The sequence below is a fragment of the Lycium barbarum genome, chromosome 3 (assembly GCF_019175385.1).
Source record: "Lycium barbarum isolate Lr01 chromosome 3, ASM1917538v2, whole genome shotgun sequence".
NCBI lineage: Eukaryota > Viridiplantae > Streptophyta > Magnoliopsida > Solanales > Solanaceae > Lycium > Lycium barbarum.
In genome coordinates, this window is record NC_083339.1 from 114,719,079 (window position 1) to 114,736,171 (window position 17,093).

Genomic DNA, 17,093 nt, shown 5'->3' on the forward strand with positions numbered 1-17,093 from the left:
CGGAATACCTCGAATGTCTGCTATGGTCCAACCAATAGCACGCCTATACTCCCTCAACACCTCCAAAAGCTGCAAAATCTGCTCCTCAGTCAATAGGGCTGAAACAATCACCGGTAATGTATTGTCCGGACCAAGGAACTCATATCTCAGATGTGATGGGAGTTGCTTAAGCTCCAACTTAGGTGGCTCAATGATCGAAGGCTTTGCTGGAGGAGTTGTTCTATTTTCCAGATCAAGATTCAGCTTCTGTGGGTGGTATGTATATGAGCCCAACCCAACAAGTGAGTTAACTATCTCCACATAGCCTTCCATGTCTTCAGCCTCGAAATTCATAAGAATACCGGCTAAAGCCTCACCTAAACTCTCTTCTTCCATTTTGAACTCCACTGCTTCATCAACAACATCGAATGAATCAATTACCGAAATACTCTCGTAAGCACTTGGTAACTTCATCCCTTTGCTAGCCTGAAAAGTCACTTCTTCATTGTTGACTCGGAACTTAATTTCATTTTTCTCCGAATCCATCAGATCCCTCCCTGTAGCAAGGAAAGGTCTCCCCAGAATGATAGGAATATCCCGATCTACAGCACATTCAAGAATCACAAAATCAGCGGGCAACATAAAATCACCAACCCGCACAATTACATCATCAACCACCCCAACAGGTCTTTTGATAGACCTATCAGCCATCTGCAACCTCATCGTGGTCGGCCTTGGCATCCCCAAACCTGATTGCTTATATATAGCAAGGGGCATCAAGTTAATACTCGCCCCATTATCACACAAAGCGTGAGCAAAATCATGGTGCCCAACAGAACAAGGAATGGTGAACGCCCCAGGATCTCTTTTTTTCTAAACAGTTGTGGTTGAGATGACGGAACTCACAGTGTAAGTCAAACTCACGGTTTCATGTTGAACCGCCTTCTTCTTGGTCAGCAAATCCTTCAAATATTTCGCAAAACCGGGCATCTCCTTGACAGCTTCCAAAAAGGGAAAATTTAGAGATAACTGCTTCAGCTGATCATAAAACTTCTCAAACTTAGCATCTTCCCTCTTCTTTACCAACCTCTGAGGAAAGGGAGGTTTAGATTTGAATAGCTGCGTCAAAGGGCGGAGAGCCCCTTTCATAGCCTGCTTACTTGTGTCATCAGCTTCTCTCACCATCTCTAGAATATCAGCAACCTTCTTGTCAGTAGGAATCTCATCGGCAATAATGGGTGTTTCAAACTGCACCTCATCCTCTTCATCTATTGACTCAAGATCAATCACCTTCTCAGCAGCCCCCTGGAGTGTTTTACCACTCCTAGTAGTGATAGCAAATGCTCGGCCCACACCGCCTCCCCCATTCTTAGGATTTGGAATAGTGTCACTCGGAAGTCCTCCCTTTTTAAGAGGGTACTGCTCTCTAGAAATATCCCTCATCTGCGACTCAAGCTTCTGAATAGCCGCTGTATGGGAACCCACTGTTTCTGTCAGCCGAGATGAAGTCCTTTCAGACTTAGATTGATTTGCTAGAATCTTCTCAAGCATTTCTTCAACCTTCGAACTACCCTCCTCTGTTGACTGCCCTTTTGGTGGTATATAAGGATTGGAACTCTTGTTCCCAAAATTGTTATTGTTGTTGTAGCTCCCTTGGTTCGCACCACCATAATTATTGTTGTAGTTCCCAGAGTTGTTGTAAGCACCTTGACCTTGTTGAGGTCTCCATTGATTCTGATTCTGATAGCCACCTTGGTAATTCTGTCTTTGATAACCCCCTTGAGAGTTATTAACATAATTTGCATCCTCAACCTGCATAGGTGGCCCATCAAGGAACGGACCATCTTGAGCATGGTACATCCCTTTTGGCAAAATTGTATCATCCTCACAAACATTTACCTTCTTGATTTGAGATTCATCAAACTTCTTCGTCAGCAAGGAAATATTTGTTGCAAGTTCTGCCAATGTTTGTTGGGTGTCTTGATTCTCCTTCACTATATTCTGGATCATAGCACTACCATACGGGACCACATCAGCACTGTTTGAGTGCCAAGCCTGATTATGAGTTGTCAGCTTGTTGAGTATGGTGGTCACTCGTTGGAAGGTCTTGTTCATAAAACAACCATCAGCTGCATTGTTAGCTACTGACTGTGTTACTGGATCTAACCCTCGTTAGAACTTCTCCATCAATATATTTTCCGGAAAAACATGATTCGGGCTCTTCTGCAAATATTCCTTGAATCTCTCCCAGGCTTCATATAATTGTTCCCCCGGTCGCTGCTTAAACTCATAAATCTTGTCACGAATTTCAACCTTCTTGCTAGGGGGTACCACTTTGTAAGAAAAGCAGTCACCATCTCTGCCCACGAAGTAATTGAATTTCTGGGCAGTTTCTCGAACCATGTTCTTGCCTCTCCAGCTAAGGAATATTTGAATAACCTCAACCGAATAGCATCTTGTGGAACATTGTTCTGGATGTGATTAGCACACATATCCACAAAATTCTGCAAATGACATTGAGGGTCATTCTCGGTAGAGTTCCGAAAGTACCCCTCAAGCTTCAATTGCTGGTATAGAGAAGAGTCAATTTTCACAGTAGCAGCTCCAACTCGAGGCTGAACAATAGCAGATGCATAGTCCTCCTCTGGAACAAGATCAGCGAAAATATTCTCATCATCAGATTCATTTGCCTGATTGTTCAACCGATTCCCCTGGTTACCAACACGTTGATTTTGCTGATTCTGATTCATGTTCACCTGGTTTACACAGAGTAGCAAACAAGGTGTGATGGAATAAGCAAAATACTTCAATCAAAGCAAACACTATTTAGTAATTTCAAAACCGTATTCCCCGGCAACGGCGCTAAAATTTGATACGCTCAAATTACACCTATTCATGGTATAACGAGGACGTTGTCAAATATAGTAACCCAACAAGGTTGGGATCGAATCCCACAGCGAATATGGTGTGAAAAGGTTACTAAAGTCGTAGATGCTAAGTTCTAGGTCTAATGTCTTAATCCGATGATTTTGGTAAAAGTTGGTTTTTTTTCTATAACTAATTGCTAAACTATTGCTTTGATGGAAATTTATGTTAAAAGAAACTAAGGTTGTGTCCCCGCTAGATAGGATGTATGATCATGGGTATTGATCTTGATATACTTATAATGGACCATTATATGAATGCACTTAATCTCTATGTGAATCTCTACTATTTCCCAATAAATAAAGATTATGTCTTTCTATGATTTTCCCAAATATAAAAAAGTGACCATGAAGAACGATTAATCATGCCAAGTAAATTCATCTTATTCCTAAGTGAATTTATTAAACAAAGTTTAAATCTTTGAGTCCTTGTTAGTTATGCTTACCAACCCTAATTATTTTCCCAAATAAATTGAGGTTTATGGCTTTAATCAATATTTGCAACCATTAATTATGAGTGAAGAATGAAGAATAATTAAACCCAAATAATCCATTATGTGTATATCATTCACAAAACCCAATCACAAAACACTCATCATTGGGTTCACAACCCTAGTAAGGGAATTTAGCTACTCTGACACAGCACATGAAATAAGAAATTGAAGAATTCATAATTGCTTACTTTGGAATGAAAGATGAATTGATAATACTTGAATTGATGTTTGAAATCTTCAAAAACTAGAGAGTATTTGATATTCTAAGTCAAGAGAGAAAAATATAATAACTGATCACTATTAAAACCCTACAATGACTATTTATAAGTTTTGGAAATATAAAAGTTACAGATTTGCACTTTGGTCCCGTCATTACGAAATACGATCCATAAATCACTTTACGGACCGTAAAGTGGTTTACGCCCAAGTCATCTTCTCAGTTGTGTGCAACTTCACCCTTCTGAAATACGGACCGTAAAGTGGTTTACGGTCCGTAAACTGCCTGGTCGTATTTCAACATCCAACACTTCGACTTTCTGCCAGATGCTCAACTGGTTAAATACGTGATGGAATACGGACCGTAAACTAAAATGCGGTCCGTAAACTGAGCTCGTAAATCACCATCTTCTGAACATGCCTTTCTGGTTCTGTTATCCTTTAACACGACCATGGAATGAGGCCCATATTGTAGAATACGGACCGTAAACTGGATTTATGACCTGGTTCTGCACTTCAACTGTTGTCATGTCAAATCTGTTCTTTCACCTGAAAAACACTAAAAAACACGTAAAATCACATAGACTTGCTTAAAAACAAGTAAAACTTATAGCCAAAAAGCATTGACTGTGGCGTAAAATCACGCCACATCACTTAGCCTTAAGCATGTTTCTAATGATCTAATGTAGTACGAATTCTCTTTAATGTAGAGTTGTAAGCTTGGAAGGAGAACGCTTAGTCGTTAAGGAGACGTAAAGGTATGTAAGGCTAGTCCCCTTCTTTCAAAGGCATGAATCCTATATTATGATTTCTTTTCTATATTTCCATGACCTTCTTACATCTCAAAAGAAGAAAGTTAAAGATCCTTAAGAGCTTCTTATGAGATAGAGATGAGATATGTTCCATGATAATGATGCTATGATGAACTTGATATTCTTATCTTTATGATTTCATTGATGTTATTTCTTGTTGTGATCTCACCTCATGATATTAGTTCTTTCAAGGTGAGACATAGTAATGAGGATTATTCCATAATGTAATCGTAGGTTTCCAACCTTACGTCACTCCAATAGAGTTACAGTTTTTACTTGAGCTCTCATGCATGCTTTAAATTATGTATATGTAAGATTACACCGTGCTTAGTTGGCCGGGAAGTCACAACTACGACAGGCGTAGTGGGCAGCTATGATGATGATTACACTGTGCCTAATTGGTCGGGCAGACACCACTAGTAGGCGGCTTGAGATGTTTACCGCGGATGCGAGAGGCCGAGACGCGGGCTAATGATGATCACACCATACCTATATGGACGGGCAATTTATATATGTATACATGATATGATGTTCTTTATTATGAAAGTTAGCATGCATGATTCGGCCTTAAGAGGCAATCAGTTACAGGTTATCTCTTCATCTCATGTTCTCTTACTTCTTATTTATGTTGGCATACATGCCTTACATACTCAGTACATTATTCGTACTGATTTCCTTTTCTTTTATGGACGCCATGTTCATGCCCACAGGTAGATAGGGAGACGGTGCAGACGCTTAGGAGCTTAGTCAGCAGATTTACAGGAGCACCCTACTACTCCGGAGGTGCAGCCTATTGGTATATTCTTTTGTGTACATATTTGGGGCATGGCGGAGTCCTGTCCCGCCCTTGTGATTTCAGTATTCCAGTTAGAGGCTCGTAGATACTTATGCGTGGGTTGTAGATTCTATGTGACCCCTTCACTGTATATTTTGCACATCATTTTTTGAAGCCTTATGGGCTTATGCACACATATATGTTTTGGGAGATATTGACGATCGTTTTATGATAAGTTCTGTGGTGATAATGATATATGTATAGGTTGAGTAGGATAGATAGCATGATGAGTGGTGCTCGGTAGTGATAACGTCCAAATCCACTCCTCAAAGAGAAAGTGTACACGGTAGAGATTCAACAAAATAACTCCCTCATTTCAAAATATAATTTCACGAATGCAATAGAGATTTCAAAATAACTCCCTCATTTGAATCTCTACAAGCATGTGAAGCTTCAACAAAATAACTCCCTCATTTCAAAATATAATTTCACGAATGCAATAGAGATTTAAAACCATCAAGCAACAATACTCAAGCCTCAATAAGTGACTCAAAACCACTAGTTTACTAGATATGCTCAATTGACTCAACTTTGAATTTTTCAACATCACCAATCTATCATAATCCATATGCCCTCATAAGAAAAAAAGTCCCAAAATCACTATATTCACAACAACGACGCAAGGGACAAATACACAAAAGTCGCTCACACTCAACAAAGAAGTTCTAGTGCTAACAAATATCACACCATAAGCTTGCCATTATTTTCGTTCATCACTAACTCAAAAACATTCGGTTGGAGATCACATAGGGACTTTTTAAGCTTGTAATGTAGGCTTAGGGAAGGGTAGGCTAAGTATTTGGGATACAAGTGACTACGCCCTCCTTGAACACTACACAATACCTTTTGTCCACTTTCCTCTTCATTTCAAAACATCACTCCTTCCTTTGCATACTAGTTTCCCCAATTATTCCACTTCTTTTTGTGCAACCATTTTCTTTATTTCTAATTTTTATTTTTATTTTTGCACAAAAAGTTTGCAATCTTTTTGTATTTTTCAAATTTTCTTCCTTTCTTTTGACTTTTCCACAACGCCAACCTTCACCACTCTCAAGCAACACTAATACCCCCAACTTAGGCTTTTGGCCTCAAATTCACAATTTCATATTCAAGGAGGGAAAGGTTCAAAAGAGAGACTTTTCATCAAAAAGGGTAAAGACTTGTAATTAGGCAATCAAAGAAAAGGTTGTAGGCTCAAATGGGGTTACTAGTGATATTATTTATGCAATGGTAGGCTAGAAAGGCTAAAGAGGCTTTTTCAAAAATCACAAAGATAGCCCAAGGTCATCTCTCCAACCAACATAATCAAAATTAGCATTGAACGACTAATCGGGCAAGTTCTGGATGATAAAAGTAAACACAAGAATTATTCAACAAACACTCACCACACATGGCATATGAACCAGTCTAGATGGATCAATTTTACTTCCTAAGCAAGAACAACTAGTGCAATATCTCATAATCCAAAGTAAACACAACTAGTAGGTAAAGAGTCACCCAATGAGCCAAAAAGTTGTCACAAAGATCATTCTTTCCTATGCACCTTGCTTTTTAACTTCCACAAAACAATTTGGAGGGTATTCACATTTCAATTTCACATGCAAGAGACTAACTCTATTAGTACCAAAAAAGCCAAGAGTTTTCATATTTTTCCTCAAAGAAGCACCTACACCTAAACTACAAGACTAATGAAAGAAGCTAAGAAAGAAAATAAAATAATAAGAGTGACTAATCCACAACATGCCAAAAGAATGAAATTTTTAGAAATTTGAGCAAGTTCCATTTGTAACGTTTATCCACATCCACACCAACAGTCACACAACAAACCCGGCAAGGGCACACAATATACATATATAAGACAAAATCCCGGCAAGGACACAATTTATGCATAACCAAAATATAATGTGCTACCACATGCCACCCCCAACTACAAACATTGCAGTGTCCTCACTGCACATAATCAAAACAAAACACAAAATAGTTTGAGGGCAATTATTTTTTTTTATTTTTCACGACCTGCGACAGTACCAGCGACTCAAACTCGCAGGCATGACCTGCGATTCGCAGGTGATGTCACTTGAAACCATCTGTGGCTGCTCTGAAAACTCGACCTGCTCAAAACAACTCCAAAAATTCTAAAACTTTGTGGATTAGTCAAAAATAATCTACTAAGTTATTCTAAAAAAAGAAAATTTCAAAAACGATTTAAAATTTTAAAAACGATGGGTTGCCTCCCACCAAGCGCTTGATTTAACGTCGCGGCACGACGGTTACCTTTACCACTTTTCCCTCAATTTGAAAGATATGAATTTGCGCCCCAACTTTGAATCAAGATTCCGGTGATGCTCGTGAGGCGGTGGTAGGAAAGCAAAGAGGCTAACTCTCGGGTGTCGCATTTTGCACTTCTTGGCCCGTAAGTGAGGCATGCCATTTTGTCTTCTTGGCATAGCAAACTTCAAAATGAAAACGCTTTCTTCTTCATATCCAAAATTCTCCATAGGCTCGGTTAGTTCAACTTCCATATCATCAACCAAGCACAATGTTGAAAAATGGTTGGAATGTGGTCCAATGCGCTTCAATTTCAAATTCACTTCATTTTTGGCATCCTCACCCAAAAATGAACTAGAATCTTCAAAAATTATTTTATGAACTTTTTTATGCAACTCTAGTATCATTTCTTCAACTTCGGCATCATTCACTATTTTTGGGTTGGTAGGCTGGCAATTTACCATTAGCTCATGAAAATCAATCTTGACCTCTTCTTCATTGGAAACCAACTCAAAACTACAATCCATGGCCCTTTGATATTGAGCATCACATGCCTCAATCTTTGCATTCAATTCGGCCTCCAATTTTTGGATAGCAATTTCAAGTAGCTCCACTTCTTGAATTTGCTCAACATGTATTTTTAGAAATTATCCATCATCCGTGAAATGCCTTCACGGTGATCCTCATAAGCTTCAAGTTGTTGAGCTTGATTCATTAGCCAATCTTGGCTCAAAATTTCCATCTTGTCAAGTTTTTCTTCATTGTGAGAATCGTCCAACTCTTGTAAAAATCCATCCATGGTGAGATATACCTTTTGGATAGTTTCATCATCTCCATGTTGAACTTCTTCCCACAATTTGGTCAAGACTTGCCCATAGTTTTTGTTCCTCCTCATTATGCTTTTCAAAATTTCCTCAACTTCTTCTTTTTGAGAATTGGAGATTTCTTCTTCAAGATTTTGCTCTTCTTCAAGTTGAACCACTTCTTCACTTTCACAACTTTTTACCATTATCTTTTTATTTATTTTACTGGTTAGTAATGAGTGGTTTAATAGGCACACTTTGAACGGTGTTGGGGTGTCTAATAGGTGCAAGCTTGAGGTGTCAAAATGAAAACTGGCCCCAAGTTTAAGGGTCCGTTTATGTAGTTGGCCTTTAAATTATCATCAGATTATCAGTATATTCTATTCTCTTCTTACTTTGCTGTCAGTATCTACAACCTTGGTACAGACTCAAGTAACTTCTTCCTACAGGTCGACGACCATATCAGAAAATAAGGACTACAATATACTGATACTATGATATCACGAAGACAAGTCACGCCTATTTACAAGTGTTAGACACAATACACATGATATATGCCCAATGTGCCGACAAACAACTAACCTCTTCTAGCACACTAATTCTAGCATTCTAATACTAATGCTGAACTTTCTAACATATCCAAGGATATTGAAAACAAAATCCAAGGTGGAAACCAAATCCAATCCCTAACTTAATAACTTACGTTTTACGTACTAGTATAGAGTATAGACATGGAAATTTTACAGTCTCAAAACTCAAGCCCAGACAACCGCATGTCCCTGGGTCAACATGGGGAAAGAACCTTCCTCAATGAGTTAATATTTAAGTCAAGATGCATGAGGAAAATAATCAGCACGCTCTTGCGGCACATCAAATAAATAATGTTGGAGCAATCAGATACCTCAAATATAGCTGTACAGTATATTCACCCTTCGGAAGTTTCACGGAATCTGGATAAACATCACCCATAGCATGCACACGCTACAGAATAAAAGGAGAGGATAGCAAGCGAAAATGGTCAGGATTGCCAGTACATGATGATCACAATACTTAAAAACTTTTTTAGGATAAGCAAAAATGGTCAGATTCATGATTACAATGAAAAATGAAATAATCTAGCATTGTTACACTAACAAGCTTGCATCCACTTCTTGAGTTAAACAAAATGCACGATGCCTTACAATTGTCGTTTTATATTTTTTCAGATCATGTATACTTGCAAAAAGAACTCGTCAACTATTACGCAAATATATATAAGTTTATGCTTTTCAAAGACTTTGCTTTATGAAGAAAGAGAATTAAGGCTGTGAACTATGCGCCCTGAATGAAGTACTCCATTTCTTTCTAGTAGTAGCTCCATTTAATACCAAGCTTTCTTGTCACACTCCACCAATGATGTTTTTAGCTTTCTCAGGCTACCTGGACCAATTGGTACAGTTATTTCCAGTTTTTACTTCACACAAGCTCAGCCACATTCAAGCATATTGATGAATTCCTTCGGAATATTTCAAGTACGGTTGCTTGTACACGTACAAGCAAAACAATGCGATGCACAGCACAGAAGGTTTTCTGATGTGCTGCCCCATTCACACAAAATATTAACAGAAGATTACTCCCTACATACCCCCACCCCCAAAAACCCAAAAAAAAAAAAAAAAAACTCCTTAACTAAGCATTCATATCTTCCCCTCCAAGAGCCATGACCTCTTGTTAATCCTGCTACAACTAACATAATTCTCAAACTCAAAAGGAAGTAATGAAAAGTTTTCCTTGAGATACTCTTGGTTTTTTTGTTCTGGGGCGGGAGGGCGGGGGATGAGGAGAAAAAAGATGCCTCAAGAGCCTAATTGATGGATGTTTTCATATCAAAGAAAAGTGACTCCATACCTTATTCACATCCGATATCATATAAAACTGAGACTCAAATTTGTTATCATAGATCCGATTGTTAAGTAAGGGAATCTGAGGCTTCAATTCAGCATCATCCTCCAGTTTAAATTTGTAACTGTGGACAGAAGAGCTGTAAATGGTTATTATCCAAAACATAATCAAGCAAAGTATAACTCGTTGCAAGAGATCAAACCCACGTTAATGTAAGAGCCAGAATCTGTTTTCCCGAGGGTAATTTGTCCCGATCTGCTGAAAGCGCGTGAAGTTTGCAATCAATTGGACGATACGAAAATCTTATCTGAAAGCATATTCCAAAGGGAAGAAGGGATCATGTAAGCATTCCACCCTCCAAAGGAAGTCACTCAGAGTGGCTTTCATTCCAAAAGTTAAAGAAACAATTTGACCTCATTGAGCACTGCAGAAGGGACAAGTTTTTCAGTTGACATAAGAGCTTCAGCATCAATCCTCACAGGTGCTTCGCTTCCATCAAGAACTATTTCCTCGTTGCTGATGTTTATACCACGGAATGCGATCTGAGAATTTCAACCAAAGACCAAGCAAAGGCATCATTGTCTTATTTGTATCCCCATATATTTAAGCAGTAAAGCATAATTTTTTCCTAGCACATGTTCTTTTCCAGCAACTCCAGAGGATTAGATTGTCCAGGAAGGGGTTGGGAATTTTACTCGTAAAAAAATAATTACCATGTAGACACGCAGTAAACCCATATGGAAGCATCCATGAAGAGCATTCAGTAAAAAGGAATACACATCTTTATATGACAGAAGGAAAGAATATCAATCAACTACACCTTAAGGGGGTATTTGCTATCTAAGTTGCGCGGACTCTTCATATTTGCTGCTGCGCCCGTGTCGACACGGCTCGGGTGCGAGATTCATGTGGGATTCGGTCAATCCACATCGGATACTTTGACCAGAGTCCATGGACAAATTTGGGGGGAAAATTGAGATTTTGATTTCTCAATATAAAAGATAAAACAGAATCATCAAGACATGGGAAATGGCATATCTTCAATCCTTTTTAGCTTTTCCTTTTGGTCAATATATGTTATTTATAAATGTTTTCTTTCTCATAGAAAAGAAGGATAATATTAATTATTAGCATGTTGATCTTTTTGACAATTAAGTTATGTTTTTTAACGCCCATATTGGAGAATGAAAGACTGAATTCTACAATATACAAGTAATTTTTCCATACAATATCTCTCAAAATTTAGAATATCTTTATAGCTCTATTTCTATAATTTTGAATTTTTTTTGCCGAATCCTGGCACACATATCCATACCTCGATCCGAACCCCCGAAACTTGAAATATAGATTTTGCCGAATCCAACCCTCAGATCTGCATCCGTATCGGATACCCGCCCCCGAGTCCGAGCAACTTAATTTGCTGTATGAATCTTCTATATCCGCTCCGCACATTCGAACCCATTTTTTTACTAAAGAACTATGCTTTTAATGATGAAAGAAAGTGCTTAGTTTGCATTGCACCTATGCATTCCTTCTTAATGGAGAAAGCAACAAGTATTCAGCCTTCTGGATAATACAAGAACATTTGAATTGCTAAATTAACTACTCCGTATTCCGCTTTGCTACATATAAGATGCATGACTAGGGAACACAATTCAATGAACAGTTATTCTGCACAAATATGTGAAACTCTTTGCTTAAATTTAGGGGTAAGGTCTGCGTACTGCTACCCTCCCCCGACCCCACTTGTGAGACTACACTGGCATGTTTTTTTTTTATTTTTCTTTGCTTAAATTTAGAATAAAAGAATTATGGTACTCCAACTATTTAAAAAAATTCCTTTATTAACAGAACTCGATCCTCTTAACAAGAGGAAGTCAACAACCTCACCTTACACCATTCAAATGGCAGGACTCCACATTAAGAAAGTCTTTCCAAAACCAAAAGGTGGGCGCAAACACTTTAATTGTTCCAAACCCTCTCATCTTAACATTGGAAGCGTTCGGTTCAGGAAAAAAAAAAGAACAAAAATGCACAAGGCAAAAAGAAGAAGAGAACAAGAACACGTCTCCTATTAAGATCCTTTGGTCATTGAAATTTAATCATTCATAACAGAAACATAAACATAAGAGTCAATTTTAGTTAAGTTGTACTCTAAAATAACTACCTCAAAATCAACCACTGTGGTTTCGTGACTGCCTGTCACGCCCCAAAACCCACCCTAGACGTGACCGGCATCCGACGTCATGAACAACATCGGAAGAACCTAAACGACATAATAATAATACTTGAACCCGCCAGGTTCAATATTCGCCTCCAACAATTTATAAATTAAATGTAACACATGAATTAAATCAGCGGAAGTCTTTATAAGCAATGGCCATCAACGTGGCAAACACCCATTAAGTCGTACGAGACTTTTGACAATCTACCAACAATTCTGACAACTATCTATGGAGCTTCTAAGAGACATAACAATCGTCAAACTTCGGGACGCAGCCAGGAAATCTAGAATAATAAATGAAACGGAAAGTGTCCCACGAACAAGGATGTGGGCTCACCAAATCCACAGCAGTAGCAAGTCCTATTAAGCGTCGAAAGTATCACGAACCTGCTCTTCTTCGTTACCTAACATACCATCAAAAACAACAATGGTATGCCTGAGTACTTTTGTACTCAGTGAGTGCCTCGGGGACAACAAGTATTATGAAAATAAAATATAATAATATATAAAGAAATCAGTTCTGAAAAAGATAGCATAAAAACAGCCATTCCACTTTGTGATTCTCAATATCATTTGTTAAACAGTTTACAAATCCATTAATCAATATAGAAACAAGTATTCAACATGTGTATCTCCATAAGAATTATCAAAAATCGATTATGAAGTCTTTTGTTAAGTTACAACTTTTAATTATGCCTTTCAAATTGATCATGATTGTCAACAACGGTTCCATGAGAGATTACGAATATTACACATATACGAATATTTTACATACTGACACAAGCCCAAGAATCAATCACATCGAGGGAATGACCGTAGGGTTCCCTTGTCACAACTCACCACACCGAATTATAAAGTCTCGGTGACCACTCATCCTCCCGAATGGCTAGGCATAAACACACCGGGATATGAAATCCCCGGTAACCACTCATCCTCCCGAATGGCTAGGCACACTGCGCAATACACCGAAATATAGATTCACGGTGGCTACTCTTCCTCCCGAATAGCAAGGCCATTAATGCACCCCAGGTAGCGAGCCCGGGAGTGGCCACTCCTCCTCCCGAATGGCAAGGCAATTAATACACTAGGATCCATAGTGGCTACTCCTCCTCCCGAATAGCAAGGCAAACAGAACAACAAAGTCCATGGCATAGAAGCCGATTCACCAATTGTCTCAAAGCAGTCATACCGTCAATAACATTTAAGTTCATTACACATATCGATCAACGAAAGGCATATCAATTTAACTCTTTACCATTTACCATGCCAAGAATTTCACTTACGAATTCTATATCACTACAAGCCACTCACAGGAAACAAGATAGAAAGCAAGCCACTCATAGGCAAACTAATCAATCAATCGATACTCCTGGTTAGGAAACCACGGAGGCTAATCGTCCTCTGGACAAACACAACTTTACCATACAGTTACAAAAACACAAACAAAAATACAAATAATGTCATATTACTAAATTATCAATTATGGCTTAGGGCCGAACCTCACTTCTCAAGTCATCATCCCAAATAGAGGCATTTCAAGTTACCACCGATTGAGAATCTTATTCAAATATCTTATTCAAATTTCAAGTTTAAGAAACCCATTTTACAACAAAACAAGTTGAAGGTCTAACCTTTAGAAGATTTAAGTTCAATCATCCAATAATGGGGAAAAGCGAGTTTCACAAAGTAGTATAGTTCGTGTAAGGTTCGATGCGGGCTTGACCCTACACACGCATGACCTTGTCTAAAAGAAATCATCTTTGTAGTCAAATTATCATTACGGAGCATTATGCCATATTGAAAGGATAAGTTATTCCGACCAATGTTTGAAAACGTATAACTTCTTTACGAAAGATTTCCATGTCTTAAATCATCAATGAGAATATCATTACCAACCCTTAACCATCATTATTAAACATATCTTATAGAGGAAAACATTCATAATATCACATACATATATAGGGTTTGTTACAATCTAGGTTTAATGTGGGTTTGTCCCCTCACACACATTAACCACCATTTAAACATGAATTAGAGTTCAAGGAACATGAAAAGATTTCTTTTCTTTTCCTTTCATTCATTAAAGGATCTTGAATAATATTTATACTTCCAAATTCAAGAACAACAACATCAACAACAATCTCAACAATTATTTTATATCAATATCCAACTAATTCTATCCATTTAATCATACCAAAACAGCCCACAAATCATTTGATATCCAAAAATCATAACCGAGCTTTCAATGCCATTTTCTCTATTCTAACCCGTCAAATCTATCAATGATAAGGGTAAGAACATTATTAAAATCTTAGACATACATTAGGGTTTTGTATGAGAAGTTCACCCTTTCTATTCAATAAAGAACCTTCAAGAAAAGAAGTCATGCATTCCAAAATAAGATTTTTCAAAAGAGACATACGAATCAAAATCAAAGAGTTTATAAAAAAAATCGATCAAAAGAGTATGTTCAAAAGAGGCATACCTTAATTTGTTAAACAAGATTTAACAATTCACTTTTCTATTGAAGAACACCCAAAACCTAGCTTGAATCACTTTGGAAGGAAATATGTTGCAAACCCTTAATTGCTCCAAAACCTGAATTAAAGACTTGAATTTTGGAGAAGATTTCCCAAATCTTGATTCTTGAATCTTGAGATGGGTTTTCTTGAAAACCCTATAGTAGGAATGATGATTTATTGTTTAGATTACAAGGATATATGTTAGAATTGAGTTGGAATAATTAGAATGGACTTACCTTGGTGTTCTTGATGTTGGAGGAGAGTAGGAGGTCGTTCTAGGGTTTGAAGGAATGAAAAATAATGAGTTGAACTGATATGGACGAATATATATTGTTCTGTGAAAGTGAAATTTACGACCTGAACACTGCTGGTCGTAAAGTCAGTTTACGGGCCGTAAATTGATTTACGAACCGTATTCTGCACTTTGGACTGCACTGTGTCGCTTCAGTAAAATGGCCATAACTCCTTGCACAGATGTCCGTTTGACCCCCGTAAGATACCGTTGGAAAGGTATTTCAATGCTCTACAACTTTCATCAAGGAAGTTTTCCCAAATTCGAAATACGTTTTGAAATACGGGCCGTAAAGTGAAATACGGTCCGTATTTAACCATATGACCTCAAAATGTCAAATTCCAGAATGTTCAGAAATTCTTGGTTTCAGTTTACGGGCACTGTTCATGGTCGTAAATTGAAATACGGTCACTGTTCATGGGCGTAAACCACCATATCACAACTGAACAGAAAAATTTCAATTTCCACATTCTTTATCTGATGTTCTAAGTCTAGGATCGTGGTCAAAACTTTCGTTAAAGGTACGGGGTGTTACACTGCCTATGCCGCTGGACCAAAATTGGACTACTGCTAGTTCCATTGTCTGACCACCCTCCACTCGAAACGAGAAGCTTTTGGATGAAGGGGATGAAAATGTGGCCACACTTTCCCATTTAATGGGCTTTTGCAATGGGGAGAGCTGTAGATTAAGAGCACGTGAATGGAGGTAACTGGTACAACAGACCAACACAATAAAGCAGGAGATATTTTACCTGAACAGTATCTATGAAGAATCTTCTAGCTGTATCAAATCCATATGTCCTCATGGTGGCCTCCACCCAGGTAGCACCAAATGGTACCTCAATAAATCTCCTTTCAATTGTAAAGAAATGGATCATGGGCCTAACTCAACCTCAAAAGCTCCATTTCTTTACATGGTATCAAAGCAAGACCCATCTCACCCAATGTTAGGCCCCCAAATTAAATTGCCCACGCTCCAGATGTCCAGCCCTGGGCGTGAGGTGGGGTGTTAAAGAATGAAAAAAAGTCCCTCATCGGTGGTTAATGAGATGGGTGGTCTCCTTATATGAACTTGGGAAATCCTCCCCTCATAAGCTAACTTTTGAGGTTGAGTTAGACCCATGATCCATTTCTTTACATAAATTTGGCCTGAATACAAGTGTACATGCAAACAAGTTGGCAAGTAGTCAAGGGAAGAACATACAACATTGACCTGAAAATGATTATGAGCAAAAAAAGTGAAAGTTTAGTTTGTGTCATTTGATTTTTTGGCTTAAACTCTTAACACATTCACGAGAGGGGATCGATAGCTCTATACCCTGCTCAAATTTCTACCACAACTTTCTCCAACTTTTTCCTTTGGGTTCTTACCCCCAAACCACATCTGTTTACAACACATGATTGCAGTCAATTTGAAGGTATAGATTTTCGCCAAAATATCTGGTCCAGATCATACTAACACTATATAGTCAGATTTCTATTATCTGTATCAAAGTGCATCATGGAAATTATAGATTATCTGCTTTTCCATGGTTTGCAGCTAATAGTTTTATGAACCGTTCAATCTGTCTGAACATCATTAGTCTGATTATCATTTTTCAGATATGCATCTATTGCATCCTATTGTAGACCACCATTCAAATTGAGTAAACTGAGTACAAACTATTGAAAGAAGGATGCACATTTTCTTAGGACGAGAAACTCTACAGTGATTTATGCAACTTAACCAACAAGACAATCTTCTATCAGCACCAAACCTTCAACATAAGAGATCGTACTTGCAAAACCATCAGTTTGAAGAAATATTGTCAAGAACAGTTTGAACTTTATTAGAAACATTAGA

At 38.0% G+C, this 17,093-nt stretch overlaps 1 non-coding gene across 1 annotated transcript; it reads left to right on the plus strand.

Moving 5' to 3' along the window:
• Nucleotides 1–2,182: 2,182 nt before the first annotated feature.
• LOC132634407 (small nucleolar RNA R71) lies at nucleotides 2,183–2,289 on the plus strand. The gene has a single exon (XR_009580135.1). It is a non-coding gene; the product is annotated as a small nucleolar RNA R71 (small nucleolar RNA).
• The last annotated feature ends 14,804 nt before the right edge of the window (nucleotides 2,290–17,093 follow it).